This window comes from Myodes glareolus, chromosome 5, assembly GCF_982192425.1.
Source record: "Myodes glareolus chromosome 5, mMyoGla1.1, whole genome shotgun sequence".
Lineage (NCBI taxonomy): Eukaryota > Metazoa > Chordata > Mammalia > Rodentia > Cricetidae > Myodes > Myodes glareolus.
The window spans coordinates 48914559-48937923 of record NC_142030.1 but is presented as its reverse complement, the minus strand read 5'-3'; the positions used below and the strand labels follow the sequence as shown (position 1 = coordinate 48937923).

General features: G+C 41.2%; 1 protein-coding gene and 1 long non-coding RNA gene across 4 annotated transcripts in view; one reads left to right on the top strand and one right to left on the bottom strand.

Annotated features, from left to right (window-relative positions):
• Atxn7 (ataxin 7) overlaps positions 1–23365 on the top strand; it is a 159660-nt gene that overhangs the window by 16179 nt on the left and 120116 nt on the right. For all 3 annotated transcript variants that reach the window (XM_087906297.1, XM_087906299.1, XM_087906300.1), the window contains exon 2: positions 22420–22509. The gene's annotated coding sequence lies outside the window, so the exon portion shown is untranslated. The remainder of the gene's footprint in view (positions 1–22419; positions 22510–23365) is intronic.
• The window catches only part of LOC148122077 (uncharacterized), a 30524-nt gene continuing 19240 nt past the window's right edge, over positions 12082–23365 (bottom strand). Inside the window, exon 3 of the long non-coding RNA XR_015737883.1 lies at positions 12082–15083. This is a non-coding gene — a long non-coding RNA (uncharacterized LOC148122077). The remainder of the gene's footprint in view (positions 15084–23365) is intronic.

Sequence of the window (23365 nt, the reverse complement as noted above, 5' to 3'; positions counted from 1 at the left end):
TAATTCTGAAAAGAATGTTAGCAAAGTTCTATAATGGAAAATGCATGGCTTTTTCTTTCTCCTGTATTCACTAGTGTTTTCTGTTCTGGCAGATTGAGTGCAAAGGCCTTTTAGTGCTCATCTCCGTAAGTCTTTGTGGTTCCTCTCGTAGGCGACACTTAAGGCTCTATTATCTGTGCCCTCAGCTCCCTAGTCTGTTGATTATTATAGTTCTAGTAGTTATAACTAGGAGTCACTTGCAGATCGCAGTTAGAAGGGACCACTTGCCATTACATTAGCACAGTTTAAAGGAATCGCTTGTTTGAATTTACTAGCTTCCTGAAGCTAGTAAAGGTATATATGGCACCAGGTTTCCTATTACTATATCTCAACCCTGTAAGATGAATGGCACGTGTTCAGCTATTACAGACGATGAGAAAGGCTAGCTCCCGGAAGAGATAGTCCATACCATAAATGGCACTGAGTTGGAAAGTCAGTTGTCATAGTAAACAGCAGTCATGATCCAGTAGTCGGCGGGAACCTTAATGTGTCTCTTCATTTAACTACCAGCTAGCAACAATTAGCTTTTCTTTTCCATAGAGAAGACATCAAGTGCCAATTCAATGTAGACTGAGGGGGTTTTATTGGCTAACATTTGTAGTTGAGAGCCCTCTGGTCTGTTTATTTCCAGTCTCTAGTCCACTTAGACACATACGCTGTGCCATTGTGGTACTCACACAGAGAAAAGCAGCTATGCTCCTGTTGGTTCTAGCAGCACTTCACAGTCAAAAACAGCCAAGTGAACTTTGGCTTTAAAGATTCTAGATTACCTCAGTTAAGGTTGTGATATAAACCAGGAAAATATTTACATCTTACATGCAATGTAGTGTTTTGAGTGGTTTCTTAATTAAACATCAAAGTCCATAAAATGATTATACCAATGAAAAATTGTAAAAGAAGGGCTTGAGAGATGGCTCAGGTTCAGTTTGCAGCTCCCAGAGGACCCATGCACTCACATGGTAGTCACGACTAGCTGTGACTGTCCCAGAGGATCTGATGCCCTTTGCTAGCCACCTCAGACACCAGGCATGCACAGTGCGCTGGCATACAGATGGGCAGAACATTCATACACGTAACACAAATAGATAAATTAACTTAAATGATAAAATATATAACAACTAAATAAGTAATTTGGAGTTTTGATTTCTAAGAACTAAGTTTAGTGCTTGTGGAGATCTTCAGCTCTCCCAGAAGTTTTTATTTAATACTTTTTTCTGATTACAAAAATCATGTGTTTATAGAAATTCAGGAGATTTCATAGATATGCAGAAAGAAATAGAAGAAACCCATACTTCTCTTACTCAGATGAGACTTTAAGATTTGACATATATCTGCTCACCTGCTTGATTCCCAATAAAATAACCATTTAAAATGATTGCTTAGAGTTAAGGGTATGGACTTAAAAAATGGATAATATTGGGTGAACATATTTTGTTATTCCTGCTGCTTCTCAGACTGCCTGTCAGACTGTGCCTCCATGTCCATGAGAGTGGCCACGTTTTTATCCAAGCAACTCGGCCAGTCCTAAACCACCTGCTGGTTGCAGAGGGAGATATTTGAAGTTATTCGCCGAGTGGCTTTTCTCAAAGCCCATCAATTCTTACCAGTTCCATGAAAGAATTCTTTAAATCAGCTCCTCTTCTAGTGAATGTCTTAATATTCTGAAATCCAGTAACCTCCAGGTTATTTGTGCCAAATTACAGCAAGCTAGAGTGTGCAGAGACGCCCAGGGAGTTTCAGTTACTACATAGCCTTATACCCACCCAGTTGACCTGGTAAGAGGAAAAGCTGAGAAGAGCTCAGAGCAGTTATCTTCTACCTACCCTTTTCTTTGGAAAAGGAAAGTCCAAGTCTGCTCAGAACTGTTGACGAGACAGGCTGAGCTCAGCTCAGCAGGGCTTTCTGCCTGCTCATCTTTAGCTTGGTGCTAGACAAGATTTGTGGCAAGATAAAAGGGAGCAAGAAGGAGTGGCTGGCAATCCAAGGTACATCTTCCTCTTGCCTTCCTTGACTGGAAGGTCTGAGGAGCCAGCAAAGGGAAGTAGCACATAGATTAAGCTTCTTGGAACTGTGGCCATAGAGTAGGATCCATACACAGGAGCTATAGTACTGGTGGAGTTAGTCTGTGCTAGGAAAGTCAGTGCCAGAACAGAAACCGAGCAGAAAGGCAAACACTCCTGCTGGCTCTTTTCCCCCATTCCATCTCCTTCTTTTTCCTGTTGGCCAAGCTCTCCTGTCACTCAACAGCAAGTCACCTAGGGTTAAACTGTAGAAGTCAGCCTCTTGCAATCCAGAGAAGGTCCAGAATGGTGAAATTGGTCTGAGAGTACAAAGAGGAGCAGACATCATCACCAAGAACATACTCCCTTCTCAGTAATATTTTCATCATTTTACCTGGAAGCTGGTTAAAATGCAAATAAACTTAGAGTATGTGACCTATTGATTATGACTCAATTCCATTTTTGAATATAAATAGTCCAGATTACTTCTTAAAGACAATGATCACATTTTAAATTTATTTATTTATTTATTTATTTATATGGAGAGTGTGTAGTGTTACAGTGTACATAGAGAAGCCAGAGAACAACTTCTGGGAGGTGGTTCTCCTCCTACCCTGTGGTCCTGGGGATTGGATTCATGTGATCAGGATCAGCAGCAAGTGCCTTCGCCTTGTTAGCATAATTAGTCAACAAACAAATCTGAGTAATTCCCAGGTGAATTGGAAAATCACTGAAAGATGTTTTGGGGGTACATTTTGTTCGTCCTAGAGTTAAGCTAAATTTTTTAAAAATATTTGTATTTGATAAAAGGGTGCATGCTTGGAGACAAAGACAGAGAGATCTCTGTGACCCCAAGGCCAACCTTGTGGATGCAATGAGTTTTAGGCCAGTCAGAACAGCAATATAGTGAAATGCTGCCTCCAATGAATAAGTAAATAAATAAATAAATAGAGTTATATTCACTGTTCAAGTGATTTATGTTAGAATATGAAGTATGATGGAGGAGGGTTAACTGTCTATGTGTTACTTTCATTGGTTAATAAAGAAACTGTCTTGGCTTTTGATAGGACAGCATCTTAGATAGGTGGAGTAGACAGAACAGAATGCTGGGAGGAAGAAGGCAATGAGGCAGTCGCCATGACTCTCTTCTCCGAGACAGCTGCAGGTTAGAATCCTCCTGGTAAGCCACCACCTCGTGGTGCTACAGATTATTAGAAATGGGTTAGATCAATATGTAAGAGTTAGCTAATAAGAGGCTACAGATAATGGGCCAAGCAGTGTTTAAAAGAATACAGTTTCCGTGTAATTATTTCAGGGGTAAAGCTAGCTGGGAGGCGGGTGGCGGGAAGCGACCCACAGCTCCTTCTACAGAGTGGCGCTCAACGTGGTAACTAAATCCACTTAAAAACCTGAGAGAGCTTAAAAATAAGGGAAAGAGAGTTTAACACAGATTTTGCTGTTTGCTAGGATGTGCTGTAGAGAGATTTCCTGATTCAGCAGCAGCAGCAGAAAAAAAAGCTGCACCATTTTAAAATGCGGCTTCCTGGGCCCTGCCGCTGATGCAATCTCCGGCTATGGAGCATTTCTGGGCCCAGGAGTTTGTGTGCCCACTTGGGGTCGGGAACAAAGTAGCTGAGACCATGCCCATGGCTCAGCTCTTCCTGCCTGAGTAGATGGCGGGATCAGGTGTACTAGAAAGTGGCGGTTTTGAAATACCAGTTTCTGGACCGTGCCACCATCACGATCTCTGTCTGGCTTCTGTGGGAGACAGAGCTTTTGAATGGAGTAAAGTGCTACAATTTGTTTGATGGCAACTAGACTCACTGTGTGCCTAAAAGGGGGTCATTGTGTGCTGCGGCTCAGAGGCACAAGGGCCTCTGCCATGCTAGCAGTGCAATGTGCAAGGCTCAGAGGCACGAGCAGCTCCGCCATGTTGGGCTGGGCAGGGCAAGCAGGCAGTACCTGTTTTTGACCTAGGAATGTCACAGCTTAGATTATTAAGTGCTTAGTGATTTAAAACTGCAAAACAAAAATGCTCCTAGATAGTAAAAATTACAGATTCACAATAGGACAGATTCAGACATAAAAGACCTCTAAAAGGGTCACAGTGTTGAATGAGTGTATGTAGGCTTGGGAGAGAGAAAAAAAGGAATATAGAGAATACAGTTAATGCCTTTTAAAAAAAGGGTAAAGTCTTTAAAGAGACAGATTACAGATAGTTATAGATTAAAAGAAATAAAGGAAAATAAGCTACGTAAAAATGGAAAATTCACAGAGTCTGGATTATGTACATTGTGTTTTCTTTAAAATTTTTGATTGTAAAGGAGCTAAGTACAGAGAGACATTTCATTATATGGGCTGCCAAGCAGAACCAGAATGGATACCATAAGGGTATAATGACTTCCAAATTTGGGTCTAAGGATATGATGCTTTGGAGAGGGTCTTCTTTTGTTTTCACAGAGGATGAGACCCTGTGGATTGTTTCTATCCCAATATGGTATGATAGACCACGTCCTCCTGGTTGTTGTGAACACTCTCAAGAAATTACTTCATTCAACTGCCAACTGAGATGAACCTAGCACACAGGTTATCATGAAAGACCTGATTGACAGCGCCCCTATTCAGCAGGAAGAAGTTTGGAGAGAAATAACTACGCCCATATTCCCAAATATTGTTTATAAATGTTCTTTTACATTTAAAGTGGGATATGATATAGATATGAATGATTTACACTGGTATGGATTTTAAGTTCAATTTTGTTATATGTATATGTATTTCTGATCTTGATTAAGGTATTGTGATTGTGTAGTTCAATTAAAAATGTAATGTATAATTAGGAAATATAGGTTGTTAATGGATAATCATCAATAATAGTCAAGCTTGTAGTCATATTAGTTACATTTTCTAGATATATAGAGATATATTTCAGTTAGATAGGCATTCTTCATATCTTTCAAAGACTTCAGAATATGGCATTTTAAATGTTTTAATAGCTTAGGGCTTTTCATGACAATGAGACACGTCTGCTTCTGGCAGCACCAATCTACTTCAAGAGGAAGATGGGCATCGAAGAGGCTCCTTATGGAGTTTGATAGCCATTTGGGCAAGAAACTGCTCTTGCACGGACTGATGCATAAACTGGACACAAAGAACCTGCAGAGAGAAGACTGCTGAACTTGCCTAAAGGTGAGATGGTCTTTCAGGGTTCCTGATTTATGAGAGTCTGCGAGACATTCTGCAGGACACAGCAGATAGTGACTGAACTGTCTTTGAAATTTCCTGCTTCATGGAAAAGTCTGCTGGATACTATGGGCCTGAAGGCTGAAGATGGATGCCCCAACGGTTCAGAGGAACTTTGGGTGACTGTCCAGGCAGCAAGATGTCTCTGTCATTTCTAGAGGTTTGAAAGTTGAGTACTTCTTGTTTACTTCGGTAATATTGTATCCTTTGGAGTCTTTGATGGAGTTGAAGAATGGTTAGTTATAGTTATAGTTTTCCTTAGTTATGAGAAAAGATAAAAATAGATATAAATATTGTAACTGTAATTCTTGCTTGATAACTGTTTTGTTATCTGCAATTTTACTATGTTAAAGTTAAAGCCTTTTTTGTTTAAATAGAAAAAGGGGAAATGATGGAGGAGGGTTAACTGTCTATGTGTTACTTATATTGGTTAATAAAGAAACTGCCTTGGCTTTTGATAGAACAGCAGCTTAGATAGGTGGAGTAGACAGAACAGAATGCTGGGAGGAAGAAGGCAATGAGGCAGTCACCATGACTCTCCTCTCCGAGACAGCTGCAGGTTAGAATCCTCCTGGTAAGCCACCACCTTGTGGTGCTACACAGATTATTAGAAATGGGTTAGATCAATATGTAAGAGTTAGCTAATAAGAGGCTACAGATAATGGGCAAAGCAGTGTTTAAAAGAATACAGTTTCCGTGTAATTATTTCAGGGGTAAAGCTAGCTGGGAGGCGGGTGGCGGGAAGTGGCCCACCGCTCCTTCTACAGAAGTATAGAATTTTGATGACACATTGGTGAAGTTGTTTTGCTGTCATTGAGGTTAAGGTGTAACAGTGAGACTGAAAAATCATTTCGTGTCATTCCTTCATGCAGATACATTTACAAGAAGATTTTACTCCGCTTATCTAGAAATATAAGAAAAGATTTTTGAGCTTATTAAAACAAATTTTTTAATCTAAATTTTGATGAATATTTAACTCTGGCAGATGAAAAGATATTTTCCCATTTTTTCTGTTCTCCAGAAACTGAAAGCAAATAGTGAGGTCCTTGCCCAGCTGTAAGAGAGATAGGTGTTTGAATGAAATGTCAGCTGGGGTTAAAAAGAAGGAAAATGTTTTAGTCTTGTCTTCCCTAAGGATGCTCGAAGGCAGCTCACAAGTTTTTCCCAGAAGTCTTCAGTTACCTTGCTCCAGAATAGGGGTGATAAACCAACATTTAATGGCTCAACAGCAGGCTGCTGGGGTCCATGAAGGCTTTCACTCCTTTTCCACTGCGGGCAGCCAGTCTTTTAGTGTCTTCCATTGTATTGGGGATGGATGGCATCCAGGTCCTTTATTATAGATTGATGTTACGTGGCCCCTGCTTATATCTTCCTACTTCATCATATGTCATGCTGAGTCTTTTCTCTTGAGGGATCTTTAAATGCCATGTCCTCAGACCAGCCTTCTTTGGCCTAAGCTAGTAGTGATCTTACTACTAGCTCTAAAACTCTCCTGTCTTCAGGCACCATACCTGTCTCCTTTGAAGTCCCTTTTCTTTTTCTTTTCTTTTCTTCCTTTTTTTTTTTCTCTGTGTAGCGTTAGAGCCTGTCCTGGAACTAGCGCTTTTAGACCAAGCTGGCTTCGAACTCAAAGAGATCCTCTTGCCTCTGCCTCCCGAGTGCTGGGCTTAAAGGCGTGTGCCACCACTGCCTGGCGAAGCCCCTTTTCAATGATTTAAGTGTTCCATGACTGTATTCCTACTACAGCAGTGATTCTCAACCTTTCTAGTGCTGTGACCCCTTAATGCAGTCCTAACATTGTGATGAGCTCCAACCATTGCATTATTTTGTTGCTCCTTCATGACTATAATTTTGCTATCATTATCAAACGTAGTGTAACTAACTGTCTGTGTCTTCTGATAGGCTATCATTGTGAAAGGGTCTTTCCACCCGCAAAGGGGTGAGGACCAGTGTATGAGCCTGTGACCAGCAGAGGAGCAGAGTTCATGTCTTTCTATTTGACATCTGTCTCTGTGCCAACCCTTTGCATTGTGGGGGATTCCAAAGGGAGAGGTGCTTCTCACACTTCGGTGCTAGCCCGGGACCCTTTTGTCTTTAGCTTGATGGAGTCTCAGTTTGTGTCCTGCTGAGGAGAGTGACTGTCACTATTGACTGCCTAGGTGCCAGACACTGCGTTATCTGCATCATCTATTCAATTAAACCTGGAAGGACTTGGCTTGAGGTCACAGCTAATTCCGAAAGCTGGTTGTTCTAAGCCATGCCTTTTTGTTATTGTCTCGGGAGTAAACTCTAAAGAAGGAAGTTTTTAAACTGTTATTTTATTATTTTATGTGTATAGATAGGTGTTTCACCAACACATAGGCCTGTGTACCATGTGCCTGCCTGGTGCCTGCAGAGGCCAAGAGTGTGTTGGAGTTCCTGAAGCTGTAGTTACAGATGGCTATGAACCAGCACTCTGGTGTTGGGAATTGAACCCCAGGTCCTTTATGTTCTTAACCACTGAGCCAGCTCTCCATGCTCCTGAGGAGAAAGTCTTTAAAGCATAAGAACCCGTGCTGGCTAGAGAGCAGGCTATAGAGCCTAAACGGCTATAGGGTCTCAGATATGATACTAACTCCACCTGTGTGAAGAGGTGGGTTTCCTCTGAATCTTGGGGAAGTGAGCTGCATCTGTCAGCATCCCGGAGTAGATCAGATGTCGGTTCTATACAGAATGCTCCACAGGACTAAAAGTTACAAATTAGAGCCAAGAAGTTAGAAGCCTTGCAGGCTAGGCCAGCATTTCCTTCCCCTAGACTCTGTTAAGGCATTCTGTTAGATTTATCTGCTGAAAACACTTTGAAGGCAGAAAGTCTCAAGTTGGAGTACCTTTCAGGATCTGAAGCCTACCTAGTCCTTGTGGCTTACATGTCTAGGAACGGCTTAGTGGAAAGGGCTCATCCTCGGAGGTCAGTCCTCTTGCAGGCTCAGCTGGCAGGCGGTGCTCACTGCTGCTGTCCGTTATGGCTCACAGTTTGTAAATCAGCACATTTATCAAGTTATCAGAAATAACTTGATTGGGGCATAGGAAATGACTTTTTTTTTAAAGGTGATGTTTTAGAGTATGCAAAGATAGTAAAATTGGCAATGCAAAAAGGTCAGAGCGTCCTTAGGGGGACTGTACTAGTGTTACGCAGGTATGGAATGAACACGAAGGCCCTCTGATATCGTATGGGAGGACTTCTTTCATATGTTCTCCCTGAAGAGTCACAAGCTTCCCTAAGATGCTGTCAGGCGGGTGTAGACCAGACACAAATCCATATGCTTCTCTGAAGCGTTTTGTGCCAACAGCTTTGCTAAAGGCTTGACATACTTACTCAGCAGCTCTGCTGGGAGAGAGGATGGGGAGTAGCTGTTTTCCAGCTTTTAGATGAACTGGTGGCATGAGCTGTACTGTCAGTACATAACAGAAGCTCAGTAAATATTTGTTGAGCATTAATTGTATTCCAGATAGGTGAGAAAAGTGTTAAGGCTGGCTCAGCACATTTTCTAGTTTACAAATTAAAAGCCTTGGCATCAGCCACTTTACCGCAGACAAACGGCTATAATCTGAGGTGAGGAGCTGCCCGATGTGGGCAGTCCACTCATGTCTAGCAATCTAGTTTTCTCACACTGGGTCCCCAGAGTCTAAAACGCTCTAGACTTGACTTCTCTTCTCTTCTCTTCTCTTCTCTTCTCTTCTCTTCTCTTCTCTTCTCTTCTCTTCTCTTCTCTTCTCTTCTCTTCCTTTCCCTTTCTTTCTTTCTTTCTTTCTTCTTTCCTTTTTAGACAAGGTTTCTCTGTAGCTATGGAACCTGTCCTAGAACTAGCTCTTGTAGACCAGGCTGGCCTCGAACTCACAGAGATCTGCTTGCCTCTGCCTCCTGAGTGCTGGGATTAAAGGTGTGTGCCACCACTGCCCAGCAATATTTGTATTTTTCTTTAGCTCAAGCCATTGCATGTTGCCACAGAGGAAATGTCACTTAATAGTAATGGGAAGAAGGATTTCTGCTAGCTCCGGACAGCAAACAGGTAGCATTTCATTAGAGACTTCTAGCAACAGGAAAAAGACACAGAACTCTAGAAGAATTTAATTGTTGCCTTTCCAGTCATTTGAAATCTGAAAGGTGGCAAGTTTTCTGGCCATTCTCAAGGACACCACCAAGCTATGTGTGTGTGTGTGTTATGGTTTCTATTGCTGTGAAGAGACACAATGACCGCAACAAGTCTTATAAAAGAAAAAACATTTAAAGGTGTGTGTAGGGCGGGTGTTTGCAGAATCTGCTCATTTGTTCCCATCCATCCAGATTCAAAATAACCATACAGAAACTGTGTTAATTACAATACTATTTGGCCAATAGCTTGAGCATATTTTTAGCTAGCTCTTATACCTTAAGTTAACCCATTTCTTTTAATCTTTGTATCACCATGTGGCTGTGGCTTGTTGGCAAGGTTCCGGTGTGTCTGTCTCTTGCAGATGGCTACATGGCTCCTCACAGACTCCTCCTTTTTCCTCTCAGCATTCAGTTTAGTTTTCCCTGCCTAGCTCTACTCTGCCCTATCACAGACCAATGCAGCTTCTTTATTCATTAACCATAAAAGCAATATATATACAGAAGGACCTCCCACATTGGTGTGGGAGGCTTACAATTTCAGAAGTTTAGTCCATTATCTTCGTGGCAGGATATGGCGGCATGCAGACAGACTTGGTACTGGAGAAGGAGCTGAGAGTCCTACGTCTTGATCCATAGGCAGCAGGAAGTGAACTGTTCTTATCATAGCTTGAGCATAAGAGACCTCAAAGCGCACCCCCAAGTGACACAATTCCTCCAACAAGACCACACCTACTTCAGCAAGGCCACCACACCTCACAGTACCATTCCCTATGAACTTATGGGGACCAATTACATTCAAACTGCCACAATAAACTTTTAGAAGGCAGTTTAATTACATGCCCATTTATAAAGACAACAGTCGTAGGTTCCCCCTAGAGCCCATGTCCTCTCTAGCCATGGGCTTTTGACCAGGCTTTCAGTAATGCATAAATTCCCTTATGTGGAGGAGGCATCAACTCCAATCCAAGTGTTCAGCTACCTCTGTAGTCCCTGTTGCATCAGTGGCATATCTCGCCAGGCACATCTTGTTGCTGTTGTAGTATACAGGGTTTATATCTAGGAAACACCAGTGATGGTTACTTCCCCAGCAGCCTGGATAGCCTGTTTCAGCACCGTGAAGTGAAAGCCAGCCAACGGCGGGCACCTCTCCATGTCAGTTGCAGTTTGATTTCTTTATGTCCTGAGACGAAAATGCGCAGCGTCTCCAGCGATGGTGTCTCTCCTTACTGTCCATCTAGTTCTGGTGGGCAGCCAAGAGCAATGGCGATAGCTTGTGTTGTTTTGTGTGCCTCTCTGACTAATGACTAGAAGGAGTGATCCTGCTCCTGGACCTGAGATTTCCATTTAATAACCCTTGTCTTCTGGAGGAATCACCGTTCACCTACAGAGGGTACCTGTGTTCTAGCTCCCTTTGAAATTATTATGTAACTTACAAAGGGGTTTCCATAAGGATTTTTAATACTTAATTTTGATTACCCCTGCCCCTTCCTCTTCTCTGTCCCTGTCACCCCCGTACCTGTGTAAACCTTTAACCCCTAACATTCCTCCCCACTCCTCCATATCACCTCACCTCTTAAGCTCCCCCCTTTTCTAATGGGCCCTTTCTGGCTTCCTAAACTGCATTATTCCAAATTAAACCAACAAATCTAAAAGTCTAAAGCTAGGATCCACATCTGAGAAAGAATATGCTAGACAAATCTTTCATTTAGAAAGACTGCAAGAATTTCAAGTGATTTATGCAAATAATCTACCCTTGAGGAGGGAAAATATAACTACCCATCCCTTAAGTGTGTTGTGTATAGTGACTTCCTTCAAAGGAGTCCAGGATGGAAATGGGGGAAGACAGTTTGGATATTATGCTAAGTAGTGATTCCTTACAGTGGCTACAAAAGTGCCTGTGGTAAAAGTAGAAAGTAAACAGATGAGCTTGCATCAAAGTAAAATATTTTTGTACAACAAAGGACACAATTGACAGTGAAGAGACAATCCAAGGAAGAGATGAGCATACAAACCATGTGTCTGGAAAGGAGCTGACAGCCAGAGTTTGTAAAGAACTCATTTTAGTCGGAAGAGAACAAAGTAGTCCAAGTATAAAAACAGGAAAGAGGCTGAGTGTACATTCTCAAAAGAAGACACACAAATGGTTATAGGTGAAAAGTGTCGCTGTTGCTAATCAAATGAAATTTAGACTGTCTGAGATATTATTGTGCTTTTGTGAGACGGCCGTTCCCAGAAAGAGAAAAAGTAACAACAGTTAATGAGGGCAAGGCAAAGGAGCTTTTTAAATACTTTCACCAGGAATGTGAAATTAGTGCAGCCATTAGTAGAGAACAGTATAGAAGTCCCCTAATTAAAAATGCTACTGCTATACTGTGTAATAATCTGACTGCTGAGTATATAGCCAGAGGAACAACAACATAAAAGTGTGTCAGGGAAATATCTGTGTTCCCATGTTAATGGAAAGCCTACTTGGAAGAGGTGAGTTAGGAAATCAATGTAAATATCCCTCCGTGGATGAATGGCTAAGAGGATGTGTGCTGTGTGAATACAGTGGAATACCAGTCTACCTTTAAAGGACCTCCTTCCTTCCGAACAACATGGATAAGCCTGGAGAACAGTATACTAGTGAAATAATTTAGGCACAGAAAGACAGGTATTATCTGATCTCATTTAATGTTTAGTCTAAGAAACTGAACACACAGAAACAGTAACTTGACAGTTGTCAGATTCTGAGAGTGATAGAAAGGGGGTGGGAAATGCTGATCCCAGCTTTTCAAGAGTTCCCTTCTCACAAGGCTTGCCTCTAATGAACACATCACATCCTGAGGGCTGTGGTTGTAAGGCACAGTGACTGCCACTAGTGGCATGTTTGTGACATCACCAAGAAGTGGTGACCGAGGGAGATGATGGGCATAGTCCTTAGTTCCATTTTAATCAGCAAATGTGCATGAATCGGAATGTGACCACATGGTGAGTATGTGCAGTTCCTATTTGTCACACAGGCCGTTAAAATCTGACAGAAAATAAATCTAGCCTGTTGGCATTGCCTCATTAGCTATGACAAATGTACCATATTTATATAAGAACATAGGGGAGTGGATGGTGAGGTGGCTCAGCAGCACGGAGCCTGAAGACCTGAGTTTAATCTCTGGGACCAGAACGGCAGGAGAGCACCGCCTGTCTCAGTGTCCTCTGATTGCCAAGTGTGGCACTAATGCTGCCCTCTCCCAGTAAATAAATAAAGAGATAGAAAAAGAATTAGAAAAGAATTTACCAGGAGGAACTGGATCTGGAGTTCATCTTTGTAACCTTTTCTTGTAAATCTAAAGTTTTAAAATTAAGTTTAAAGAAAATTATGTCCAGGATAATTCAATTTTAATTTCATCTTGCCGAGAGCCTGAAGTAAGTAAAATCATTCTGAGTTCTGGGCTGATTCTCGTGGAAAGTGGGGCAGTTCTTTCTGGGCTGTTGTCTTATAAAGCCATGACAGTGAGTTTGCAGAACCCAAGAATACAGCATTCCCAGATGTCCTCCCTGTGGAACTTCCTACTGGCAAGGCTTCTCCCCTTCGCTTCTGTCCAGTAGCGGTCCCTTGAGTGGCATTTGCTGTCCTAGTTAATCAGAGGATAAGAGAAATGAAGAACTCTCTTCTTCCCCTCCCACGGAGTCTCAATAGGCACTGGAAATGTAGGTCATGTTGCATCCCAGAAGTGAGGAATGAGCAGGGAGGTTTTTCTGAAGTTCTGCTAACCCTTCTTTCCATTCTGAGTCTTCCGGAGCTGGGGTGCAGCCTGGCTAGGGATGAGATGCAAGCACCAGGGGCGTCATCCTAGAGTGTCGTAGTTCCGATCAGTTGTAAAGTCTAACAAATTTATACTAAGTTTGTTTAAATGGCACCAGTCAGCTTCTGTGATAATTTTTGCTTCAATTTTTACTGTCACATTGTAGAAAATCTTTATTAATTTAGTAAGGTTTGAATTATTGAAACTATTCTCCTGTCTACACAAAAATCATTATTTGGTAATCATGTAAATCTCATAATATATCTTGAAAATGACATATAATCATAGGCTTAGTGGCATCTTGAGTACCACACAGAAACCACAAATGTGTTCTTATTTTAAACTCATATTTAAAGTATGCTGTTCATGGCTCTCTGTTTTTAATGAGAAAATCTTACATAGTTTAAAATACAAAAAAAGTTTAAGCTTTTTAGTATTATTTTACACATTGTGCTGCTAGCTCCTTTGTGAGGTATCGGCATTGGCTGCCAAATATTATACACTACTGCATGCCACTGACAGTAAATCTGACAGCCAGAATGGGGCTAGCCTGTGTTTCTCCTTCCTCCTTAATCTCTATCAAGATGATCAGTCTGTTTAGGTTCAGAAAGTCAGATGATAAAATTTCTAAACATACTTGGGTATTACCTGTCTGTGGCTCAGCCCCGAAACCTAGAAATTGCCAGTGTCCTCACTCCCTGCAGTTTTATGGTTTTAGCCCTTGAGTATTTTCAAGTAATTACTGTCACAGTCCAGATGCACAACCGCATTAACCCTGCAGATGTCGCCCTGTGCAGCCCCATTTGCTGTGCCTGCTCCCTTTACCTCTCCTCAGCCCTCACTACCTGCCAGCCACCAAGCTAGGGTCCAACCTTGTAACTTTGTTGTCTTAATAATGTTTCTTAATGTTTTTTAAAATTGGCTTTTCTTTCAGTATTTCAGAAGGATTTCATTTTTAAAAGACCACTTATGATTAACTTTAAAAAGGGAAATTTGAGAAGTTGTAACCCAGCATTTGATTTTTTTCCTAGCTTGAACAGTCAAGCTCCACAGTGCCATATTTGACCAGCACGTAAAGTCAAATGTTCAGGCACATTGCCATCATAGCATTAACGTTTTTGGCTTCCTGTTAAAGATGCTACCCTAAAAGTTAAGGGAAAGGAACTCTAGGAAAAGCTTGTCTTGCTAACAAGCATATGATTGTAGACTGAACAGAAATTAGAAGTCCAAAAGGACATTTAATTATACATATAATTTAATTATGTATATAATACATAGAGATAAAATATGACCATTATTTATGTTTCATTTCATCTTGGAAAATCTTCAAAGAAAAAATTTTCATATAATGATACTTAAATGAATGGCAATAAAAATAGTTGCATTAATTGCTTAATATACTTCATGTGTCATGGGATTGCTCTGCGTAATTAGTGTGTCACTATGACATCATGTATGTAAAATTCTTTGAATATGCTAATGAGTAAGACATGGAATTCCATGATTAGGTGAGATCTGTGTTCAAACAACCTCAGACGTCTCTCTGTTGTCTTACAAAATATAGGACGTATCCTAGGATCTGTAGGAGGGCACATTGGTGTTTGGCTACAAATGCTAAGACCATCTGGCCAAATTGACATCAGCTCTGTGCGATTAGATGACAGGCTTCTAGAGCAACTCATTGTCAGTGAAGGAGAGGCTGAGTATTGATTCATCTTGTCCAGAGTTCCTGATCCCAAAGGCAGTCATCCATCATTCTTATGAATGGGAAAAGCTCTGGCTTCTAACATTTCAGACAGGTTTCTTTCAAGTTAGGAAACTACCTTTGGAATGTTGTCATCTTCTGCCCCTTGTTTTCCCCAGCAGCATACCGACTGTACTTGAAGAGTCCTTGGGTAGGGAAAGGAAACAAGCATTTACTGATCATCAACTATATGCCAGTCACTGTGAAATGTTGATGATTATATGGAAGATTACACCAAGGACATTCACTAAGTGACAAGTAAAAATACACAACATACATAATAACTCTTTAATAGTAAAGAAGCCAATTTTCTTGGACAGATTTACTTAGAAGACCTGTTGCCTCCTAAGTATATGTAAATGCATGTGTATATATATGCACGTATATGTATATGCAGATATATATATATTCTTATATGGAGGGAAAACTTAAAGTTGTGTCTATTACATAATGTATATATTTATGAGGTATGAGTGAATGATAGGGAACGTTCAGTTGTAAGAATTCATCTTTTTTCCTCAGCTTGTCATCAATGCAAGAGAAATTACCCATTTAAGAAAAAAAGTGATTCACAGATTCAATGCAATGCCCATCAAAATCCCAGCAAAATTCTTCAAAGACCTCGAAAGAATGGTACTCAACTTCATATGGAAAAGCAAAAAAAAAAACAAAACAAAACAAAAAAAAAACAGGATAGCCAAAACAATCCTGTACAATAAAAGAACTTCTGGAGGCATCACAATCCCTGACTTCAAACTCTACTACAGAGCTACAGTACTAAAAACAGCCTGGTATTGGCATAAGAACAGACAGGGGGACCAATGGAACCGAATAGAACACCCGGATACCAATCCACACATCTTCGAACACCTGATCTTTGATAAGCAAAAAATATCAAATGGAAAAAAGAAAGCATATTTAACAAGTGGTGCTGGCATAACTGGATATCAACATGTAGAAGAATGGAAATAGACCTGTATCTATCACCATGCACAAAACTCAAGTCCAAATTTATCAACATAAAGCCAGCCACACTGAACCTCATAGAAGAGAAAGTGGGAAGTACACTTGAACACATTGGCACAGGGACCCACTTCCTAAATATAACCCCAGCAGCACAGACACTGAGAGAAACAATAAATGGGATCTCCTGAAACTGAAAAGCTTATAAAGCAAAGGACATGATCAACAAGACAAAACGACAGCCTACAGAATGGGAAAATATCTTCACTAACCCCACATCAGACAGAGGTCTGATCTCCAAAAGATACAAAGAACTCAAGAAATTGGTCACCAAAAGATCACATAATCCAATAAAAAAAAAATGGAGTACAGGCCTAAACAGAGAACTCTCAACAGAGGAATCTAAAATGACTGAAAGACACTTAAGGAAATGTTCAACATCCTTAGTCATCAGAAAAATGCAAACCAAAACAACTGAGATTCCATCTTACACCTGTAAGAATGGCCAAGATCAAAAACACTGATGACAACTTATGCTGGAGAGGTTGTGGGGAAAAGGGAACACTTCTGCATTGCTGGTGGGAATGCAGGCTGGTACAACCCCTTTGGATGTCAGTGTGGTGATTTCTCAGAAAATTAGGAAACAACCTTTCTGAAGACACAGTAATAAAGCCGGGCGGTGGTGGCACTGGCCTTTAATCCTAGCACTCGGGAGGCAGAGGTAGGCGGATCTCTGTGAGTTTGAGACCAGCCTGGTCTACAAGAGCTAGTTCCAGGACAGGCTCCAAAAGCTACAGAGAAACCCTGTCTCGAAAAACTAAAAAAAAAAAAAAACCCTAGTAGTACCACTTTTGGGTATATATGCAAAGGATGCTCAATTATGCTACAAGGACATGTGCTCAACTATGTTCAGAGCAGCTTTGTTTGTCATAGCCAGAACCTGGGAACATCCTAGATGCTCCTCGACCAATGAATGGATAAGGAAAATGTGGTACATTTACACAGTGGAGCTACACAGCAGAAAAAAAAATGATGACATCTTGAATTTTGCAGGAAAATGGATGGAGCTAGAAAACATTATTTTGAGTGAGGTAACCCAGACACAGAAAGACAATTATCACATATACTCACTCATATGTGGTATTTAAACATAAAGCAAAGAAAGCCAGCCTACAAACTACAATCCCAGAGAACGTAGACAACAATGTGAACACTAAAAGAGATTTACATAGATCTAATGTACATGGGAAGTAGAAAGTAGAAAAAGACAAGATTTCCTGAGTAAATTGGGAGCATGGGCACCTTCGGGGAGGATTGAAAGGGGGAGGGGAGCAGAGAAAACTGACGAGCTCAATAAAAATCAATTAAAAAAAGAAAAAAGTAACTTATTACGTGCATCAATATAAATTACCTATTTAAGAAAAAAAACTCATTTCACAAGTGAAAACTGTTTAACGCATCAGTACAGTATGTATACTAAAACATTACATATTATGGAATCTTTCAAGTTATAAATACAGCAGATGTTCTGAGGAGGAAAACATCTCAGATGCTTGTCCTCACCACCTGTAAAGTGCATGTCTGCGTGCAAGCCCAGGCACTGCGCGTGTGTGAAGATCAGCTGGCGGTGGAGAGCAATTGAATTCTGTGTAGCTGTGTAGAGACTGTTAGAAAATGTGCTTGCATTAAAAACAGGTGCTCATAATGCTATAGCGCCAGTCCTGGCGAGGGTGAGGCAGGAGGATCTCAAAGTCATTCTAGCCCTGACTGGGCTATAGTGTATGATCCTGTCTCAAAAGACATAAAGTCCAAACAGAACGCATCACATACGGGTAGAGAAGGCCCTAGAACAGGAGCTGAAATGTACTTGGGGCTAGACCAGAGCTGCTGGCATCCTTCCTTATAGTTGGCCTTGGCACTCTGTATGTGGGTGTTTTTACAGTGGAGTGATTAGAAAGACCTCCCCAAGACCACATCAATATTCATGCTCATTACTTGTCCTTTGAAGAGAGGAATCTTTAGGTCGCCAAGTGTATGGCTCAGTTTTCAGCTTAGATCTTCCAAGAAATAATTCAGTTTGGGTGATAGTGTCATTGAGGTCAGAAGAAAGAAGTCGGGCGCCATGTTAATCCATAGTTACTGGGTTATACCTGCTTATGTGTGTACCTCAGCTGACATACAACCTAATGTTAAATTTTGGGTTATAGCCATGTATATATATATATAATGTATACAATATTCTGTCTGTGTGTATGCCCGCAGGCCAGAAGAGGGCATCAGACCTCATTACAGATGGTTGTGAGCCACCATGTGGTTGCTGGGTATTGAACTCAGGACGTTTGGAAGAACAGGCAATGCTCTTAAACACTGAGCCATCTCTACAGCTCATAGCTTTTTCATTCGAGAGAAGACTTTTAGAAAAAAACACTGTAGGCTCCTGAAGTACAGATCATAGCTTCCTACAGGAGACAGGCTTAAGAAGAAAATGGGCAAGGCAGCTAGTTGAGTGTAAAGTGTGTGCCCATCGCAATAGGCAACCTGTGGTACTGTATCAGTTGTTTAACCTCTGAAGGAAGGCTGCTTCTGCAGCCAGATGTTTGGACTTTCCAACACAAATTTTGTATGACTCTTCCCAGTGTTTAAATGTTAACAACAAATCTACTTTTTCCCTCATGATCACCATGAAAGATGCAATATATGTCAATATCATTATCAACAGTAAAAACCTATGAGTTGTGTGTTTGTAGAATCAGAGGGTGGAGAGAGAGTACAAACCTGGGAATTAGGGGCACAGCTAGTATACTGTAGAATACTCTGTTTGCCCTAGGAGCAGGCCCTCTATGCAGGCCAGAGCACACCATCAACCACACACCACCACTTCTGTTTGAATGTGTAGGTCAACCTGAGAAAACTTCTTGGCTTTCTCAGTCTTTCCTGTGTAGAAGAGAGACTGGAGGCAGCTTTCAAGGTCTCTCTCTTTCCAGCTCTAATGCACAGAAAGGGTCAGGTAGGAATCATGGTTCAGCTTCCTGGAGGGCACTCATATGCAACCTGTCTCTTAGCACCTCCTTCTGTGCTTTATGGATCTCACATTGACACTTGGGACTTTTCTAGGAACTTAAGCTTTAAGAAACAGGAAGAAGCTTGGTGGTGTACACCTTTAATCCTAGCATTCAGGACGCCGAGGCAGGTGGATCTCTGTGAGTTTGAGGCTAGCTTGGTCTACAAGACCTAGTTCCAGGACAGCTAGAACTGTTACACAGGAGATACCCTGTCTTGAAAAAAAAAAACCACAAAGAAAGAAAGACAGACAGACAGAAAGAAACAAGCAGGAAGAAAGCTTGTTCTGTTCATATTTCAAACCAGCACTGTCTTGGTTTATCTTGCTATTTCTTCCTTTGTGAATAGTTGTGTAATTTTGACAGACTATATCATATAATGAGAAGTAATCCAGACTATGTGGGTAAAGTTGCAACAGGTTTTCGGCTTCTTGAAGAGGACACACCCATATTAGTCCGAGAATATAAGCCATTTTCCCCATAAAAGTCAATAGAACACTGCCTATGTAACAGCATGGGCTCGTCTCTCTTTTTAAAGTGAATGAGGGTCTATTTCCAAAACCTTGGGCATTCTGCAGTGTCTGTTTGTTTTGTAATTTGCAAGTAGTATCTACCTTTTTATTAGTAAAAAATCTGTTACTTTCTTGGGCAAGGTTTTGTTGTTGTAGTTACCAAAAACAAAATGCTCTTTTAGGTAGAGAGCCCAGCCTGGTCGAGGTGAGAGTGTTGGGAGCTGTGGAAATGAAGGACGTGGGGACCATGCTGTAGACAGGAAAGCCAAAGGCAAAGAGATAGAGATCATGCCACTATCTGTTGGGCCAGATTCACTCTGACCAGCTTATTTATTCTTTTGTCCTCTCCTTCCTGGTTTCCCTATAGACGAGTGAGCACATGGGTTATCCCAGACTAAACTGAACTAGACCCATTTTACCCAGTTTCTGGTTCTAAAAAGAGTAGGTTGTGTTTCTGAGTTGAGGCCCTGTGTCTAGTTTGGCCTGTGACCAGGAATTTGGAACCCATAATACAAACATGATGGCACTGACGAGAAAGAGGGTCACTGGGGATGACGCAGCACTTCTGGGAAGTAACAGATGGAAGCCTGCATTTCTCAGGATTTTGGAATGAAACCATGATGTCCTTTTTTAGTAGTTCCTCCTCTACTACTTCTAACAAACCTTCCTTAAAAATAATCTTTAAAAATTAAGTGCTTACTACATCAGTGTTGAGCAAATAAAGGACTGAAGATTTGGGCCCTAAGGAAATCTTTGCAGCCTGTTGTTTACACTGCTTCTTTATTCAGAACAAAATTAAGTTGATGCTGAGGCAGTTTGGTGTGCTGGAAAGGAAATGAACCAGCATCCAAGGCCTGGGTTCTAGCTCCAGCTCTCTGCCTCTTCTCTAACAAACGAAATTACAGTGTCAGCACTTTGAACAGGGCTGTTGTGAGCCAGATGAGAGAACTTAAACAAGCATGTTTGTTTTTTCCTACTAAAGACCCCGACCTTTTTTCTAAGCAGAAAGCTACTATTTTAAAATGATTGTTAGTAAACACCATTACCATTTTTCTGTAAAGATAGGTTTCCTGTAAAACATTTAAAAAGATATGACTAATGAATGATGAATTCTCTTAAAGCCAAACTTATCTCAGAGAAGATTGCGTCACATCTAAGAGTCGGTGACTTCCTTGGATTCCTTGGAAATAGCTGGAGTGTCATGCTGGAAAATTGAGCAATGGCTTTGTCTAGTGACTTAAGGTCCAGTGAGAGCTGATGTACCAACTCTAGTTTGTTCAGAAGGAGGGAGGAGAGAAGGTCTACTTCCACCTTAACACCTGTGTTGCCCGTGTCTGTTGTGGTCCTTTGTAGAGAACTGTGAGTACAGGCTGTCGTACCTGCGACATGTCTACACTGCACAGAGAGTAGTTAGGGCTCCAGACAGACAGACAGACATCGAAGGAGGTAGAAGCTTTTACTAGAAGTAAGACAGAGCAGTGACAGGATCAGAAACTCTTTAAAAGAATTAGAAATCTGAAGAAGAGAACGTCTGGCCTGTGAAGATAGGGAGGTGCCTCAACATTCCTGAGTAACATTTTGTGAATGAGATTAAAGCTAAAGAAGGGAGGAGAGGAGAGTATAACTCAAGAATAATTTAAAAGCTATAAAAAGATAATTAGGAGGAAGTGAACACAGTATGACATAGGATTTTAGTGACTGACTTTCTGGGATAATGTATTCTTGGCGTGCCAAGGCATAGAAATATGTTGATTACCATTTTGAAGTGTGTGAAAATAAAAGCTGAACAAATAGTGCTTTTGCCACTGCCTTTATTGTGTCGCCCGTGGAGGCTATATAACAGGAGAAGTGAATTCCCATACGAAGCCAACCTGCCTCCTTAGTTCTGGGATTAAAGGTGTGTGGCACTGTGCCTAGACTGTCTGTGTTTTATGCTCAGCTGTGCCATCGCTGCATTTGCTGCTCTCTTAGGTTGAATACCGTCTTAGTTTTTAACTTTAGTTTGTTAATCTTCAAACCTTTGTCTCCTTTCCTCACAGCTTCCCCCCAGATTAGATAGTACCCCCCCTTTTTTTCTCTAATAACTGCATATACAGAAAGATAATGGAGGGCATGGTTTCCTTGTGCTTTTTTTTCCCCCAAGACAGGTTTCTCTGTGTAGACCCGGCTGTCCTAGAACTCTCTGTAGGGCAGGCTGTCTGGGAACTCACAGAGATCTGCCTTTCCCTCCACAGTGCTGGTTGAAGCATGCGTCACCATTGCTCACCCCTTGTGCTCTTTTAGGAAGGCGAATTAATTGAGTTTTTCTTTCCTGTTTAAAAGCTGCTTTGCTTTTTTATCCTGTGGAATTGTAAAGGGTAGAGCGAGCATTTGAGATTTGGTGTGTAAGCCCATATTTTAAAGATATGATCTGACAGGTTTCATGAAAACAGACTTTGAAATAGCAATTTTAAAAATTAAATGGAAACTCATTGGTGGAAATTTCACACAATGATCTTTAAACCCACAGAGGATGTCTCTGTGGACATGTTGAATGGTCATTTGTTCCTTGTTTATTTTAAGTATAGTGAATTAAGTTCATTATAAAAGGAGGCTGCATTTGTTGATGAATTGGCGCCTCTAATTTTAGCAGTCTGATACTTCAGAAACATATAACAGTTTGAAATGCATGGCAACTAATAAGATAATAGATTTCTACTGGGCAATGGAGGCACACACCTTTAATCCCAGTACTTGTGAGACAGAGGCAGGCGGGTCTCCATGAGTTCAAGGCCAGTATAGTCTAAGGAGCTAGTTCCTGAACAGCCAAGGCTGCACACAGTGAAATCCTGTCTTAAACAACAACAACAACAAAAAAAAGCATAAAAAGAAAAAAACATTTTTTATAGATTTCCAATTAGCTTTGTGTCCTCTGTTTCATTCCTTTGCTTTTTTTTTTTTTTCAACAGAATTAAGAAGGAAGTAGCTTCCACAATCCCAGCAGATGAAGATTCACTGGTAAATCAATCAGAATTTTCGGCCTACGCTCCAAAGAAAAGGTAACTGGCTATTTTGACCTTATAGCTGAATGAATGTATTTCTTTGAGTTCTAATAGAATTTGAGTGTCACAGAGGGATGCTAACTTCCATGACTTGAGTATGTGAAGGCCCTGACATTTTAAGCATAACTTTAAAGACATGAATGTTTACTGTTTACTGACAGGGACTCTGAAGGCGTTACCACGCTGTTGGGTGTTTGCTTCTAAGCTCAACAACTACTGAACTGCGCCTCCCATATATTTGTTAAAGCTTTAGGAATTTGGTTCTTTTTGTTTGTTTGTTTATTTGTTTTGAACAAGGTCTCTCAATGTTTCTCTGGCGATCCTGGAACTCACCCAGGATCAGGACAGTAGTAGACCAGACTGTCCTGGAACCCACAGTCTCTGCTGTCTCTGGCAGCCTCTGCCTCCTGCTTGGAACTATAGGCATCCACCACCACCATGCCCTGCCTGTTTCAGGAGTCCTTTCTTTCTTGCTTGCTTTGTTTTTTAAGACACGGATTCTCTGTGTAGCCCTGTCTGTCCTGCTCTGTAGACCAAGCTGGACTTGAAGCTGGAGATCTTCTTGCTGTTGCCTCCCTCCCAAGTTGGAGGATTAAAGGCGTGTGTCACCACCACCCAGCCTGTTTCAGGGATTCTTAGAGACAGGATTTTCCGCTCTCTCCTATACAGTGCTCACTCTTTTATAGGATGTTGCCCAGTATGCTCTTGTGTTCTTTTCACCAATATCCAGCTTCTGCCCCCTCTCTCTCTCAGCACACAGTGTAGACCAGCTGCTCAGGTAGGGAGACTGCTCAAGACTGGTAAAGATAGAAGAGTTAGGCACACTTGGGGTGCCTGCTGCCTTTCCAGGCAG